Source organism: Sphaeramia orbicularis, chromosome 3, assembly GCF_902148855.1.
Source record: "Sphaeramia orbicularis chromosome 3, fSphaOr1.1, whole genome shotgun sequence".
Classification (NCBI taxonomy): domain Eukaryota; kingdom Metazoa; phylum Chordata; class Actinopteri; order Kurtiformes; family Apogonidae; genus Sphaeramia; species Sphaeramia orbicularis.
The window spans coordinates 52,412,211-52,430,246 of NC_043959.1; the positions used below are offsets into that span (position 1 = coordinate 52,412,211).

Here is an 18,036-nt window from a genome sequence, read left to right on the forward strand (position 1 = left end):
ACATAGGCTACATATATTCGTTCGGTACACCTCCGTATTGTATTGAAGGTCCTGAACCCAAACGGTTCGGTACAAACGAGTACAGCGTTACCACCCCTACTCAGTACTGTGCAGCACATACAGCAGGAATGGACTAAACAGAGGTACAAGAGGTTGATGGGGGTAAAACACCAGACAATCACCATCTATCTGCCTGTGTAACAGTAAAAGAGCTAAACAAGACTAAATTGTGTTACATGAGACGTTCACAGATTGATCTTCTGTTCTGAGTTAAATCTGTAGTCTTGACAATTGCACTCTTTCTGATAACAAGCTGCAATCTGAGTGAAAATTGATGCACCATAGTTTTATGTTAGTCTACAATGCTGAGCAATAACTAATTTGGTTGCAGTTGGGCAGTCAGTCCAGACCATTTGCATCAGGTACTAGGGGTACAACGGTACACATCGTTTAGGTAGGTTTATATTCAATTGTAAATTCAATGAAAATGTTTAGAGTTAAAGATGAATGATTGTGGTTTGGGATAAAACAGAACCTAGACGTAATAGTAACTATTAATGTGTTGAAAATAGGGCCTGCCGAATAATCGGGCCAATTATAGCGTATCACCGATTAATCAACATCGGTTAGTATGTAACCGATGTATTAACTTTTTTGCTGCGCAAAGATTCTGTCGCTCTGCTCCTGTGTGTCTGCCCGGAGAGTTGGAGGAATAGTAAAGCATGTTTCACTTTCACCTCCCCCATTAATTGTTGCTCACATTTTAAAGAATGATTTAGCAAACAATTTTTATGTCACTACTTATAAAATATAGACTCACATCTTTTCTCAAAAGTCTGCTCTCCCCAGCATAAAAACTACCTCATCTACAACCCGTGGTTCCCCACGGGTCACATACTAGTCTAATATAAGACTATTATACAGCGTTTTCAAGTTGTGTACATTATCTTTGTGAGATAAACAAAGATGCAACTGTTAATTCACATGTCCACCATTATCTAATATAAGACTATTATATCCTGTGTATATCAATGTTCTTATTTCATATATCAGTTGATACATCGGATATCTGCTTTTTTTTCAGCCCCCAATATCAGTCAGCCCCAAAAAGTCCCATATCGGTCAAGTTCTAGTTCAAAACCCTTTCTTTCAGAAGACTCTGTGCTCACATGAAGGTAAACAATATCTGTGATAATATACACCCAGTAGATCTAAATAGCTACACTGGCCACCCCAGGTATCAATACAATGATGCATAAGTGGATAATGTAAAAAGCAACGGAAGAAAAATAAGATTACAAGGCAAATTTGATGAACTGGACACTTGTTTGATCTGCGTGCAGCTGCTTTCAAATTAAATTAGCAACTGCAACTGAGAAATGAGCACAATGCGGTACAACCTACAGTAAATGTTCAATGGGCAAGTTTTATGCTTTGTGCTGTAGCCAGGAGCAGCAGATAAAGATGCAGGACAGAAAATAGACAGTCACCACACTTCTGATGTCTTATCTGAACACATCACTGTCACACAAACAAGCGTACGCACACACACACTCACAAACGCACACACGCTCTCTGAATGCGAGGGTGGATGAGAGTGAGTCACTCTCCCTTCTGGTCATGAAAAAGGTAATATGTGGCACATACACCAAGACTTAAATCCATTTTACATATATACAGAACAAGCACCCCCCCCCCAAAAAAAATTGTACATGTTCTTAAAATAATTATTTAATGCTGATTTCAAATGATCACATTTCTAATGGCTCTAATGCCATTCAACAACCAAATGTTATATCATTACTGTAGTTTCTAAATACCATCACTGCTATTTAGCACCATCAGGCAGACTTATGACAGTTTGTGATACTGCACAGTCTAGACCCAACAACTGGGTAAAGAGGGAAGAAAACCAGACACAAAGATGGATTAGCTCTAAATACGGGAGTTTTATATCGTTTAGTAACTAGCATCTACCATCATGCCATAAAGGACTGATCCTCCAAACTGTCAGCTAAGGTCTAGCCTAATCTGGCTAGCTTTTAGAAAGCACTGTTTTCCTTTTCTGTTCTGGCTTTCCATCTGCATAAACACATCTTTTCCATAGTTTTCCTCACAAGTGTTGCATGTTTTGATATCATCTCCAGAGCATGAATCTGAAAGTGCTGTCTGCATTGCACAGTAGAAGGAAAGATGCTCTTCAAGAATGATGACACATGCTTTTACAGCAGAAATATGAAGTAATCAACTTTCTGTTGCCTCCAGCTCTTTGTGATTTCTCACAATGATTGCAAAATGAGGGATCGCAAAGTCAGTCACAAAACAGGGATGCTCACATTTTCAACACAAATTTCATGTTTTTAGGGCTGACGCAAGCATAAAACAGTGCTCAAAGGTAATTTATCTTAAAGCAAGAGTGAAGTTATCCTGCTAACAAGTACTGTCTGAGTAGCTACAACCTGATACAGCCTATGCTTATCAGATGATGATATACATACCAAACAAAAACCACATTGGCAGTACTTTCACTACTACAGTGTGTTGACGTCAGATGCCAAAGCACAAGCTCCAGAATTGTGGTTTTTGGTGCCCTCTGAGCTAAATAGAGGAGAAGAAATTGGAGTAAATCTAGAATGTCACTGTGCCTCCAAGTGGTGATGGGATCAGGCCACATGACCCTAGCACAGTAAAGGCTATGAAATGATGACACATTGGAAGTAGCAAATGACTTGGGAAAGGTAGGTTTTGGTGTCATATCATAGCAAGAAAAACAAGCCCAAGAGCAGATGAAAAGTGAAGTGGGAAAAATTTGGAAAAGGAAAACTTGTTAGCTTGTTGCTCATCAATATGAACCATAATAGACGAAATGTCAGTGTTCTTGTCTCATCCTCATCAATAGCACAAACAGTGGCAAGACAGGAATGATGACAGCAGAGTCATATGGCCAATTATTTTTGAGATTCCCTGATGGATTCAAATTGGAATAATAATTCAATGAATAACATTAGTACACAATGTGTGTTGGTTTCCTCAACAACACTTCTAAATATATCCTTCCACATTCTTAATAATGAACCGATGGGGGCCTTGGATAAGGACAAATTTGCAAACCAGTTAAGAATAACACGCAAGGAAAATATAAAACATGGACTGGCTAAATCATCCACAGTTTTAACATATTCTAGATACATCCTTTCAGTCTTACAAGAGACAGATTTTTTTTGTTTGTTTGCATATTTAAAGCTGTAAAGACAGAAAAACAAGTATAATGCAACTATAATTAATAAAGCGAGGCATAAAAGTAAAATGGCAAACCTATTATTAATAACAACTATGTTGAGTAGAAATGTTTAGGTTTATTAAGCTCATCAAAATGACTGGGTTCAGCAACAACCACAACATAATCATCTGTCTTCTCCAAAGCCAAGTAAAACACAAGCAAAAGTCTGCACTACTGCGACAATCACACATCCCTGACTCCTCTGTCTACAGCAGTTTGGTTGTATACCAACTTCTAATGTACAAAAGGGGGTGGGGGGAATCACTGTTTCACAAGATCCTAAATTTCATTAATTAATGTTTGTGTATTGCATTTTGGACACACTGGATTTTGTGTTTGTAGTAATAGAAAAGCACAGTTTTGTCCAAAGGAACTTAAAATGAAGAAAAAGAGTAAGACTACAACCAAACATCACAGGGTTGCGGTAGAAAATGCATCCAGTAGAACACAGGGTGTGCATTTATTTCATTTATAGAAAGAGCTTACATTTAAATATCCAGCCTCAGTGAGAAGATGACAGGCTGGAAGACTCGCAGGGCTGTCAATGCAGTACCATCTTCTTTGCCCTAATAGCATAAGGAAACCAAAGAGGCAAAGCATGGAGTGAACAGATCAGAGTGCTAATGATTTCTGTATTAGAAGAACAGCATGCGTCCATCGGGGTCATTTTGGTGTTGGTCTGAAAAGATGACAACTGAGAAAAACCAGGGGACAGTAAACTTAAATAGCAGACGTACTACAACCTCAAATATCTTTAAAATCAGTCCCCTCCCCAATCTCACTCCCCCATAAAACACCCACACAACAGACTCGACACTTAGTCCAAACAAAAGCTGCCTCTCAATGCTCCTCCCTATCACCCCTTTTTCTACTTGACTGTGGTTTCTCTGCCCCCCTTCTGTTATGCTTATCTACATCTCTCAGAACAATGCGGCTGTGGTAGTGGAGCCAAGAAAGGGCTCCAGAGGGCCACAGATGTCTGTCCAGTCGCCCACCCCCATGCCACATTCAGCTCTCACTTCTGTTGCTGAAAGGGGGTGGGGAAAGACTGTGGTTGGTGGGTAGTGGTCATAGAGTTAGAGGGATGGCGGGGGGATAAGGAGGGGAACTAAAGCTATTGTTACCATATAGCAATACATGACATCACTGCACATGCTCACAGCTGCTGTCAGTTCCGAGTTGAGGAAGAGGAAAACAAGACAGCCTGTTAAAGAGAGTAGCCAGTATATTTCTGCCATCCTCAAAACAGCAAAGACTGCTGAGTAGACAAAGATACAAAACTAGAACAACCGGCCAGCTGCCTCTAAGTGGCAATTTTTTTGGTATTATGAGCACCGTTCTATTAAACATGCTTTGTTCACACAGTTAGCTCGCCTCCTCATCAACACACAGAGGAGGTATTGATTTTCCCTCAGGGTTTTCTATTTACAGTCCATTGGTTAGCAGGGAAAGTGAAGAGGGTGTCTTCCAGAAACTTTACTCAGAAACCATTGATCTGCAATTAAACCGGGAATTCTATGTTCATGCACCAAATCTGCACATATCAATGCATAAAGGCTGACATGGTCAAAAATGTTACTATAAAAATTGTCAGCAGAAATAATGATTTTATGTTGGCACATAAATATCTTCCAAGTTTAAAGGCTGAATTTTAACTACATGGTCATTTGTGGGTCTGCAGTATTAATTTACCACCAGAACATAAACAGGTACCAAACAGTGGATTATTTCAGAAAACAAAACAATTAAAAATGTAAAAGTACGCAGAGCTAACCAATACCCCTGCACTGTCGCACGACACTTCCTGTTAGCTGATACCCAGCCTACCTTGGGATTTATTTTGAGACTTAGCTTTAAATCTTGTGAAAAACATTTCAAAAACTGTGTTAAAAATATAAAAATAATAATAATAATTTGAGAGAAAGAACATGTGTGTGAAATTTGAAAAGAATCGGGTGAATAGTGTCCGAGAAATTGGTTGGACAAAGAAGCTTAAATTTTCAAATATTAGTTTAAAAAATAAATAAATAAAAAAAATAATTCAGTCATCAAACCGTGCACTGCACCTCTCCTAGTGCTAAAAAAAAAACATGCATATCAAATTTAAATATTTTTTAAATAAAAAAAAGAAAGATTAAATATTCAACATGATAATAAATTAAGTAAAAAGCCAAACACTGCCGCACTTTGTGTGCTAGTTAACAGTGCAAGGAAAATCATCCTAATGGTCCACATATTCAGAAAAATTTGACTTAGACTATGTTCAGACTGCAAGCATATGTGGCCCAAACCCAATTTTTTTGCCCATATGTGACCTGTATCCCATCTGTTAAAGACAGTTTGAACAGCACAAATCCAATTTTTTCAATTCTGACCCAGGCCACTTTCATATGTGGTCCTAAATCTGATACGTATCTTATATTTTGCAATGTGACTTCAGTCAGATTGGCCAGGTTGCATTTATCCAACCTTTACATCATTTAAATGCGACAAACATCACAATTCTGCGTCCCAGAAGAGAAAAGACAGGAGAAACACACTTACTTCCATAAACACAGTGCATGTCTGCGTGGTCATGTCTAATATCAGGACCTCTTTTGCGCATGTTGGTCATTTCAGGGTCGCATTCAATTCATACTCAAAACTGATATTAGTCGCATGTAGCATGTAATATGAACAAGCACACAAAAAAATCTGATTTCACCCAAAAATTGAATTGTGCATTAAGACCTGCTGTCTGAACATAGACTTAGCAAATCCTCCCATACAGACAATCATTCAACGCAACACTTAACGATCACTGTTGCTAAACGTTGCTAGAATATGACTTTTAAAGAAGGCCTCAAAGCCACATCAAAATAACAAGGGTTTTAAAAGATATACATATTTTTAGACCTAACTTTAAAACCTGCCACATCTTAGTGTGTACAGGCTGTTGTGTCATCTAACAGAGAGAAAAGGAGGTCCTTTGATGCTATGGATCTCACGGCTAATGCAAATACAGAGGAACTGTTGACATAAAAATGGAATTAAGAAGTATGCGATTCTAGAATGTGATTCATACATGATTAATCATGCAGTCCTTTGTGACGATGTTTTTCCCCATAGTAATGAAAATAGCAGACACTAAATATTGTTACTGATACTCATGAAATGGCAATCAATTCAACATATGGTAACACATGTCTTATGGCAGTATCGGTCTATGCTCAATAGATATAAGTTTACTTCATAGCCAAGTAACAATATGTCCAGCACATCATATGCGTAATTAAATGGAATACTTAGAAATACCAATGTTTAAAAAAAAAAGGGCAATTAAAGTGTACTGTATACTGATGTTACCCTGTCTTGAAGTAAAGGGTTATACAATGGAACCAAAAGCAATTATGTTTGCAGGTGAAACCTCCACCACTGAGAAACAGCCTGAACAACAAAGTGGGAAGCTGAGTGGCTGAAACAGTTGGCAGGCAGCCAGTGGATCTCACGGGGTGTGGTAGCTCTACATCTCAGAAAAGGCAAGACATTCCCAGGACAAACTAGCAAAGTGCTGGTTTGGCTGAGACAGCAGACTGCAGAGTGTAGCAGAGGGGCGGGAGCAGTGAACAGAAACAGCAGAAAAACAAAGCCAACCAGGAGATGCAACAAGAAGGCAGTAGACATGCCTGTGTACAGTTTAGCACACACACACTAAGTGAGCAGTACAGCCCAGATTGAGTGGGTGAAAAGATCTCATTCCTAGTCTTTTTTTTTTCTCCTGTCTGTAACTAACAAACTGCTCAAATAAACGTGCTAACTTAACCCAAACCTTAAAACAACTACAATGCATTATCCTCCTTAAAGGCAGCCAAGTCCCCTTATCATGAAACTCTATCAACATCTTAATGTCCCCATAAAATAAGTAATACTCATCTGTGTACATGCATATACACCCACTGTTCTAGCGAGTATGCAAAAAGGGATCCACATTAGAGGAGGGCCAGGAGTATGAAGTGGCGTGGGAAGGGTTAAGTTCAAACAGATCCATCTGCTTCCTCGTCTGTCCTACTGGCTGGCTGCTGGCCCAGGCCCAGCTCTAACACGGGCTGTAGCCTGATGCAAAGTATAAACACACACAAGCTACTGGGCTGCACACTTCATAATCACCAGTCGAAATACTAATGTACTTGAGTTTTTCTGGACATAGTTTTAGTTCCCCCCAACCCAAAAATACTTCTTCAACAAAAGTGTTCAATGTAACTGTGAGCACTGGTACAACTGAATTATTTTTGTGCTTTGGCTTCAATAAAGACATTCAAACAAACATAATCATAACATTTTTCAGTTTTTCATAAACCAGGTTAGAAGAGTAAGAATGTTGACTGGTATCCACATTTCCTGTAAGTCATTTAGTTAGAGTTAATGATGAGGCACATGCAATATACACATTTGCACAGACTACAGATTGTAAAGTCATTTGAGGCAAATTTCTGATTTGTGATATATAAATACAACTGAGTTGAGTTGAATGGTTGTTCATCTGTATAAGTCAGCCCTTTGATGAAATGGCAGTATCTCCAGGGCCTACCCCGCCTTCACTTGTTGGTAACTGAGGTAGGCTCCTGCACCCTTGTGACCCTCACAAGGACTAAGATGTTCAGAAAATGGATGGATGAATAGATATAAACAGTAATCATGTAAAAAGACATTTAAAATTAATTCTAATGAAGTCAAAGCAATCCAGTAGGGTCATATTTGCAACAAATGTGCTCGAGGTAGTGAGTATGCTAGGTAAGTGGAATGTGCCTGATAAAATCATTGTATATAAATTCTATTTCAATTAGGGCTGCTCGATTATCGAAAAAAAAAAAATCACGATTATTTTAGCAATAATTGAAATCACGATTATTAAAAACGATTATTTGTTAACCTTAAAGTTGTTTATTTTTTTTCTTGCAAAACAATGTAAAATATACTCTTTAAACATAAATAAAGCTTTTAACCACTAAAACAACGTATTTTCACTTTTGTACGAAACAAAAAAATCTTTGAAATCAAATAAGTGTACTGTAAATTCAAGTATGTTTCCTTTTGTAAACAAATAGTGCACTGTAATGAAACTGCTATAGACTTGCCATAGAACTGTAGCAATAAAAAAAAAAAAAACTTACGTAAAGTGCAAATTATAAATTCAAGTATGTTCAATGCAGTATGAAACATAGTAAATTCAGTGGCGTGCTGTGAGGTTTCAGTTAAGGCCTTCTGTATACATCAGCCATCTACAGGGTGTCCCATAAGTCTCCATACATAGGAGACATAATACATATGGTTCTAACATGTGTTTTTTTTATATTTCTTCTTTATAGTTCTTCAGCAGTGGAGGACACGCATTGAAATGTGTTCCCGACAAAATGGCAGTCATATAGAGCATATTATATAAATAAAAATGGTTTATGTCAAGAAACGTTTATTTTTCCTTTGTATGGAGACTTATGGGACACCCTGTAGAATACATACGTTAGGGTTATACGGTTAGGGTTAGGTTAATACGGGAGTTGCAGCGTAAAGAGATTCGGAGACTGAAGATTGCATTGCGGACGAAGTTGTTTTTATGCGTTTTAGTTTTTCATAAGATAAAGAATATGATAAAGGTGGCGGTGGTTAAACTTTAGATGGTTAAAAACATTTGTTGTGTTAGCGGTCGGTGCGGACACAACTACGAAACACTTTTTGCACGTGATGTGTTTTTGCTCTTCGTCTTCTTCATCAAACCCAAAGTGATTCCATACAACTGAATTGGACTTGCCTTTTTTGTTTACCAAGCACTTCTGCTGTGATTCTCCTGCCATGTTTCCAGACCGCTAGGTACAACTTTCCTCTTGGGGTGGACCTGCCGGCTAGCTGGCAGCAGTAGCTTAGAGGGGGGCGGAGCAGAGCAGCTCATGGTAGCTTGCGTGCGCGTGAATTAAAACAACTCAAAATTAATAATCGTTTTTTCTCGATTACATAATTTTTGTAATCGTTGCGTGTAATAATCGAAATCGTAATTGAATTTCGATTAATTGCACAGCCCTAATTTCAATGATGTCTTTAAATGAAATGGATTCACAGGTCCAGACCCATCCACACGCTGTGCAAAGCTGGACAGCTGCAGACAATCAAAGGAAAGAGCAACAAGAGAGGGGACAACAGTACGCTGTTGCACACACCCTCATAAAAAGAGCATGTTGTCACTGAGAGCAGAGGTTGTGTGATGAAGGAACACCTGGTTGGGGAGAGGCCCAAACCCGCTGAACCATCAGTTATTCCACCTTTGTATTTAGGCAACCTGATACAAAGACCTACTCCTATACAATGTACTGGGCAGGATTTGGGATGGACAGGTAGAAACAGAAAACTTAAAGCCACTTGCGTTGAGAGAAAGAGAGACAGAGAGAGACAGAGGAGCGAGAGAGGGGCGAGTATGCAGACTTACAGTGTGTCAGACAACAAGGTCAGCCCATCCCGGGAGAGGTGTTGGCTTTCTAACAGAGTACAGCTACTTGAAACCAAGGTCACTGCTGTGTGGCTGTGAGAGGGACAGGAGAGGGGGGCCAGACTGGGACAGCTTCGCCACATGGCTTTGTGTATAGGGTTGATGTGTTGTGCATACGAGTGTGTGTTTACGTGTCCTCCAATGATGTTATTTAGATTTCTGGCAGAAAAAAATAAATAAATGAACGAATAACATACCCACACCCATTCAGGGCAAAATTTCCTGAAACCAGATGCCTTTCTGACATAAACAAATCAGGACAGAAGCCATTATCACTGCCATTATGGCTAGAAACTGTAGAGCTGGGATCTTAACCACTCACTGCACTCATTCAACCTTTAAAAAGGTCCTGCAAGGATTTTACTGTCTCTCTTGAAAAAGAGGCTTGCATTGCACACCGATACAGCAATAAAATAGAGCAGAGATTCCTACAGAAACCTAACACTGAAAAGCATTAAGTTAGCCTGACATCTTACCAAGTGATTATGAGATAATCAGCTATACTGGTATCTTGAGTGAGCAAAAATTAAGAGGTTAAATACTGAATCAATTATCTTACTTTGCAAGAGCAAAGCTAAGCTCCACACATTACATTTTTAGCACAATTTTCAGTAAGCTATACCTGATATAGTTAAAAATGACAGTATATTCTAGACCTGATGCAAAGAAAAATTTATTAAAGTGTGATTCCCTACTTTGGCAATTATTGAGGTCTAAAACCAACTGATGACTAGAAAACACGGACATTATTTATATTTGCATGTGGCATGTGCACAGCATCCAGAGACTGGGAGAGGCGACTGCATGGTGGTGAATGAGGATTATTAGGTGGACAAACAAAACCAAAAAGCACGCGGAGGGAGGGCTACTTCAATGTTATCTTATCCTTCCCCACCTTGGACAAGGGCCTAGCAGCTCTAAAATTAGCTGTCACATTTAAACACAGTCTTTGGTGTAGCAGCTACTCTTTGATGGGAACTTGGCTCATGGCTGACGCACAGAAAGCACACTCTAGCCCGTCTCCAAATGCAGGGATGAAGCCAAGGTAGTATACAAATGCAAACTAAAAGTGCACCATTTGACTGGATACATCTTACATTTACAAATTATTCAATTGCGATTGACATTAAAGCCTTATACTACAAAAGCAGAATTAAATTCACATCACAAATCCCCCTACATTATGAGGGGGAGTTGAAGAATAACATGTAATCATTATTTTGTTTGAAATGAGGGATTATTGCAAGTATCATATGCATTCAGCACAATCTATATATTACCAATTTTACAAAATGGGAGCGTACTGTTTGCTTTGAGTATGTATAAGTGTTTTATCTTTATTCAAGGTTAGTTTTTGCTTTTTAATGCTATACATTTTGTGGGCTTGAAACATCATTTAAACCCCTTGTTTGAGTGAATACTGTTCCAGGTAACAGAAGGAGGTAGGTAACTAAAAAAGGACACTGACAAGTACCTTTTTTGAAACACTGGGTTCCAGCTGGTGATGGAATAAGTAGATAGCAGAGCACAAGCCAATTCATAGACCACCAACATTATAAAGCAGCAGTGAGTTTAAATCGGTTTTAACCATCAGGTAGAGATCCTGTTTGTGTGTGCGTGTGTTAACATGTACTTAAGCTTGTGAAAAACAGTGCCTGGGAAGCACCATGACCTCCCAGCAAGAGGGGGAAAGAAATTATCTTGATGAAAGCAAACCAACATCCTGTGCTTGTGGCAGTACAGAGGCACTACTATTTTATCTATATTTATTTGAACACATTATTTTGTATTTATATTTAGTGAGAGGGATTCAGGCATATACTAAATAATTTATACTATCAAATTGCCATCCTTTTATTACATTTTATTGTATTTATTTATTTATTTATTTTTCTAAAAATCACTGCTGGTGGACTGTTCTTTGGACCTACCAGGAATAATGAAAAACATATATAAATTGGTATTAGGAACAAAAAAGCACCAATGATAACAAAATTTCTGCACCATCAGACTACATGAGAGAAATTCACAATTTCCATAATAATGGCTTAAATATTAGGTTAATAAGAGGAAATACATATTATATTACGTGAAAATAACTCAACTGTACTCCTACCATTCCACAGCAGCAAATTCCCAAAATGCAAAAAGGCAGAAATAGAGGAAGCCTTTGACTCAGTGATTCAAAATGTGGTACAGAAAACTGCACCATACTCGGCTATTTATCCTTTTCACTCTCACGCCTACGAATTACTTCTACTCACTCAGAGTGCTAACTGGTCTGAACCTCCATTACGCAGAACACAGTGGCCTCCCACTCCCACACTACCAACAGTGGCAGACTGCCAGGTGGGGAAGAGTGCGTGTGCACGTGTGTGGTCGAGTAGCAGAGGACAACGGCAAGAAAACACTGAACTGGGGAATTCTTACAACCCATTTCACAACCTGCAGACCTTGAGATATTTCACACAGGATATACACTACATACAGCAATTCACTCTTCAAATGACCTTTAACCTTCTGTGTTACTGCTGGGCAGGCTGACAGAGAACCCTTTGGCATGCAGCAAAGCAGAGTGATGTGCTGTCTTGCTTAGCATTTCCCTGAAACTGTACGACCTATGGCAGGCCTCAAATTCCTCTGCCTAAGATGTGAGCTCCCTGCCATTCAGCATGCTATTAGCGTATTTCTCTGCACTCCATGCCACAGTACCTCGCCTGTTCCCTGCAAACAGACTCCTTCTATCCAGCATCAGTATGCAGCCTGCCTGAGGGGGATGAGGAGGAGCAACAGAGGGGAGGAAGAAGGGAAGGTTGGGAAAACAAAGCCTCTATAGTTGTCTCTCCAGCCGGGCCAGGCCGAGCCGCACTAGCGGGGGCGAGTTATGTAATGTGACTGGCAGGGCCCACTTCCCTGTTCAGAGCTGCCACACACACTAATCCCTACTGAGGAACAAGCCCTGCACAGGAGGAAATGGAGAAGACAGACAGGGAACAACGAGGGAACCAATGGAGAAAGTGTGATTACAAGAATTTGAGCCTTTCATCTGTACTGAACACACAGGCACCTCCCTTCACAACTCTACTACTGAAAGATAACAGTCTAAATCACATCAGCATGTGATGATGGCTACAGCTACAGCGTTGAGTTTAGATATTTCTATCTTATGAAAATGCGTGTGGCATCCAATAATGACTCACGTTACACACACTGGCATCTCTGACCAGGTTATTTGCAACAAGCGAACAAAAATAAAGGGGCAGAGAGAACCACTTGATCAACGGCAATAAGAAGATTGCTCAGTAGTTTCAATTATATAAAAAAACACTATGAAAGCACATAAATATGCTAAACACACAAGCAATTAAACAAACAACCAACCATGGGACAGTTATGCTGTTTTGTTGTACCATCACTATGCCAATGAAAAGTAATATCTGCCACCGAAACACGTATGACAAACAGTTTAAAAATCCTACACAGCTAGTGCAAATATAACCTCCACTGGAAAATATCAACAAGCCATGGTAAGTAATATCTATAGCAGCTAGCTATGGTAGACTAATGCTGCGTTTCCACTATGTGGAACCAGCTCGACGCAACCCGGGTATCAGGTACTATTCCTGGAGACCGTTTCCATTACGGGATACTACCGACTTTAGAGTACCTGGACATCATAGCGATGCAGCACATTACTTCTGTGTCATCTGCTCAGAGAGCTGCCGATAAACTCGCTCGTTGCAGGTTGTCTTGTCAAGCTCATCCTGAATTTTTACGTCGGCCACCAAAGACTGAATCTCCTCGATCGACCATGGCGTAGTTTTGCGGGCTGTCATCATGTGGATTAACCTACTACTATATTTACTGTCAACTTCCGCATCTGTTTTTTGTAAAACAGCGGGTCACAGAAACAACTCTTTGACTAATCAGCGGTCTGCAGTGTTTACACGTCACATTTTAGTAACTGTTCCCCAGTCTTGGAACCTTGGCAGAGGTGATATCAAAAAACTAGTACCAGGTAACCAGATTCCAGGTCCTTTTTCCTAATGGAAACACAAAAAGGCCAAGTCGAGTCGAGTCGGTATCACGTAGTGGAAAACGCAGCGTATGTAAAAGCAACATGACTGTTTATAGATGCTGTAGATACAAAACAACTGTAATGCGACCCTAGTCTCAGATATTCAGAATTATATGTAAGGGTTTTTAAAAAAAAATCTGTTTTTGGATTAGTTTATGACATGAATCATATTTATCTTCGGCAGCACTAAGCACAGGACACTGCTATAATACACACAGGGAAGTGAGTGCCAAGGTTGCTGTACTTTCACGTTACAAGGGGGACTGAAGATGATACGCGGTAGCAGAAGAGAGAATACAGACTGAAATACTGGTCAAAAAGCAGAATTATCTTGTAATCAAAACTACTATCATCTAGAAAAAAAAATAGCATGCTATCAGTCACTTTCTGAATCAAACAACATTACTATCAGATGTTTAGAGTGCACAAACACCCACACTGCTCATACTGTGCTGCATTCAGTTCTATGAGTCAAAATATCAGGCAAAATAAATGTGACTTTAAGTGGTACAATGACGCATTATTGATTTGATGTTTTATACTTTGTACTCTGTGTGACTGTGTGCCTTGATAAATAACGTGGTTAACTTAAGTAAATTAAACTACTGGAGTTTTCTTTGGCCCTATAATAAAAACAAAGTAATTAAATAGGTGATTAAAAATCAACTGAAACAAAAAAAATACCATTGTGAAATGTTTTTCAGCTATATCATCCAGTCCTGCAGTGCAGTATTTTTTGCATAATCCTGCTGACAGATACAGAAGCAAGCAATAACAAAAACATAACCTCCTTGGTGGAGGTAAATAGACCTCTCTGTCCAGTCATAGTACAAAATTAATGCTTATTCTGCTTTGCTATGGAACAATTTAAGACTAGAAGAGAGCTCCTGGCCACAACTTATGTCCATTATTGTCACTCAGTCTTCACCTTCATACTGTGACTGTTTGAAAGGAGACGAGTTAAGGGAGATAAGGCACGAGCTCATGGGACAAGGAAGTAGTACAAAGACAACAACATAGTGAAAGAGGGAGAGATGAAAAGGACAAGTGATTACCAGCCACCTCGCTCTGTTCTGCTAACCATGGAGGCCAGGTGGAGGATTTAAAGCAGTTAAAAATAAAAGTCTGATTCTGATTTACTGAGCTGCTTGCCTGGAAACCATGTGACTAGAATCACATGAGGAGAGGGAGGAGGAGATTGGCAGTGGGGTTGTGTGTCTGTGTGTGTCTATGGGGGCTGGACATACACACGCAGCATGTATTCCACTCCTGGCACCATAATAAGCTTTGTGATCAGTTTCCTTGGTTTCCACTGACAGTAAGCAGATATAGGCAGCTTGGAGAGGTAAACAGTAGCAGCTCTTTCTGGTGCACTGCCACAGGCACTGACACACAAGAGAGGTGGGTGGGAAATGAGTAAGAGAATCGGGGAGAGAGAGAGAGCGCGAGAGAGAAAGAGATGATTTTGTGCAGAAAAAGTGGGGGATGAAGCAGTGATGCAGCTGTTGGTATCGAAGGCAAAGGCAAGCCCGCTATAGACCATTGAGCCTTTAGTGTTTTTTTGAACTTTCAATCACTTTTTTACCCCTGGCAAAGAGCAAATATATGCTCTCATCAAAATGTTGCGACTGACCATATCAATCTGACAAACTGTATGATTTTATTCAACTTCCAGTATTAAGGGATGTATACAATTGCATTCCTCTATGATAACTGATGCAAATCAAACTATGCTAGCTCATTGTGACAAACATTTATGCAATGACAACTAATGATAAATACAATAATCTTACTGTCATGAGTGAGTTGACACCAGTTAATGTCAGGTTAAATGACAGCAAGCTGGGGCTGTTCACATGGAGCATGTTAATGTAGGGTGTGAGTAAATAACAAAAAGGTACAACAAAGTGTTTATCAAATTTATATCACAAAGATGATAAGAATGCAGTTTACTGGTCAGCACAATAGAATCCTCATTTACAAACTTCAACAAAAAAGGTTTAGTACAAGATTTATACATTTCAAAATATTATGCCCTGGATCCATAACACCACCAAACGGTAGTATGACTACAGTGATCCTATACTGTGCCCACTTTCTAAAATGGCATTAAGTTGACAAAATGTTCTTAGATTCATTAACCAGAATTTCACATGACCAGGATGTGAGGCCAGAGTTACATTAGCCAGCAATATGGCAACATATACAGTATGTATATGTGTGTGTAAACATGTGGGAGGGAAATGAAGAACGGGTAAAAAGGGCACTTTGTTGGACACATGCTAGTTTGTGCACTACAGAGGCTGTGACCTACTTTCCAGTCTCTATCAGACACACACACAGCCCTTGACAAAGGGACAGGAAGGCAGAGGTTAGGCATGCACTAAGCTCCATTTGTAATACATGCATTCCACTGGATAGAGCTCAATGCGGCTGTGCTTTCTTTCAGCCTGCCTGTCGGTACAAGCAACTTCTGCACAGTCTCCTGCATGACCGAAAATAAAAGATAGGGCCTGGTGCTTGTGGTATACACTATGTTCTCATATGTATTCACATACACTCGTACACAGTCTGTCTCTACTTTAAAACACACACATATCCACAGCATACAGAATAGTCAGCTATGTGGTTGAAAGAGCAACTTCAGCAACTTGATATTCATGTCACAATTGTGACAGCAAGATAAAGTCAACTCATTGTAGCATTAAGGACTACATATTTTATACAACACACTATGAAGCGAGATGCTCTAGAAACATAAACTCCTTCATTCTTTTACAGAGAATCACTTTGCTAATCCAACATTTGTCTAGTGTTGAGTAAGAAATGAGTAAACCAAGGAAGACTGCCCACACACAGGCATGCACATACACACAATGATATAACACACTAAGCACCATGATTCCAGCACAAAATTAAATTAAATGTTTAAAAATAATCATAAGAAACACAGCAGCCATAAAGGACTGAGCAGCACCATCAGCCTGATAGTTAATTTTTAAAAACATTATTCAACATACCGATTCCATGGCTGTGGGAGAATATCAGTGGGCTAAAATCCAACTAGAAAACACCTGCTGCTGCAAACTCCACAGAATCCTGAAAAAACAAGATGAAAACAAAACCAAGCATTAGTACAAGCAGTTGAACATTCCTTACAATGGCTGTGCATTTGGGTGCATGCTGAGGGTCATGGCTCCCCTTCCTGGATCAGTTGAGAGTCCAGTGGAAGAACAGGATAGAGAGGTCTTTGACCAGCTTTATTTGTCCCCTAAACACAGAGCCAAGACCTGGTACCGAAAATTGTCTTTATCCATAACATAACATAATTAGCAGATGTAGCAAATGTGTGACAGTTTACTTCTCCATGTGATGGTATTCAATGACAAAACAGTCATAAGAAGAATGAGAGCACGAGTAAGAGTTCAAGTTGGAAATTCTACACCAACAATACATTCAATAATATTTTTGAGTTCAACTCTAGTGAGCAGCCTGTATTTCATGTTGTGTGAATGTGAAGTGAAGAGAAGAAAACATTCATTTAATAATGATGTTAAAGAGTCTGCATAGCATCTGCTCAAACCTACAAGTAAGAGAAGAAAAGGGTCATTTATGTATTGAGGCAATTATTTTACTCTAAGAATATGAACTGAATGCCATCTGATAATTCATCTGGAGCACTTGCATGTTGACAGAAGATGCTGTTTCTGCGTAAAAATAAATATGATTTGATAGAACGATCTGCCTAAAGAGCATTCCAGAAGATGTGGAGGTACCAGCATGGCTAAGACCAAAATGCTTTCATGCAAAATACTTTCAGCATCTGTATCACAAATGCAACATGTTCTATAGCTTTAATACATAGTCTCTTATTATTTCATCATTCTTACTCCTTGCAGCAAAAATAACAAATTAAATATTTTAGAAGAGTTATGAAACTAGCCTATTATACTGTGTTATCTCAATCACAGACATACCATAATTTTGTAGTTTAAAGTAACACTTTATTTGACTCTTGTGGTTAGAAATATAAATTCAATGTTAAATGGAAAATAACAGTATTGTAAATACAGAGGATTATTCAAGACATGTCAAATAACTAAATGAATAAACATAAATTACAAGTAGCAAAATTATTTCACATTAAACAATTGTAAAATCAAA

General features: G+C 39.1%; 1 protein-coding gene across 3 annotated transcripts in view; it reads right to left on the reverse strand.

Annotated features, from left to right (window-relative positions):
* ankrd11 (ankyrin repeat domain 11) overlaps positions 1 to 18,036 on the reverse strand; it is a 114,599-nt gene that overhangs the window by 64,630 nt on the left and 31,933 nt on the right. For all 3 annotated transcript variants that reach the window (XM_030129606.1, XM_030129613.1, XM_030129598.1), the window contains exon 2: positions 16,893 to 16,971. The gene's annotated coding sequence lies outside the window, so the exon portion shown is untranslated. The remainder of the gene's footprint in view (positions 1 to 16,892; positions 16,972 to 18,036) is intronic.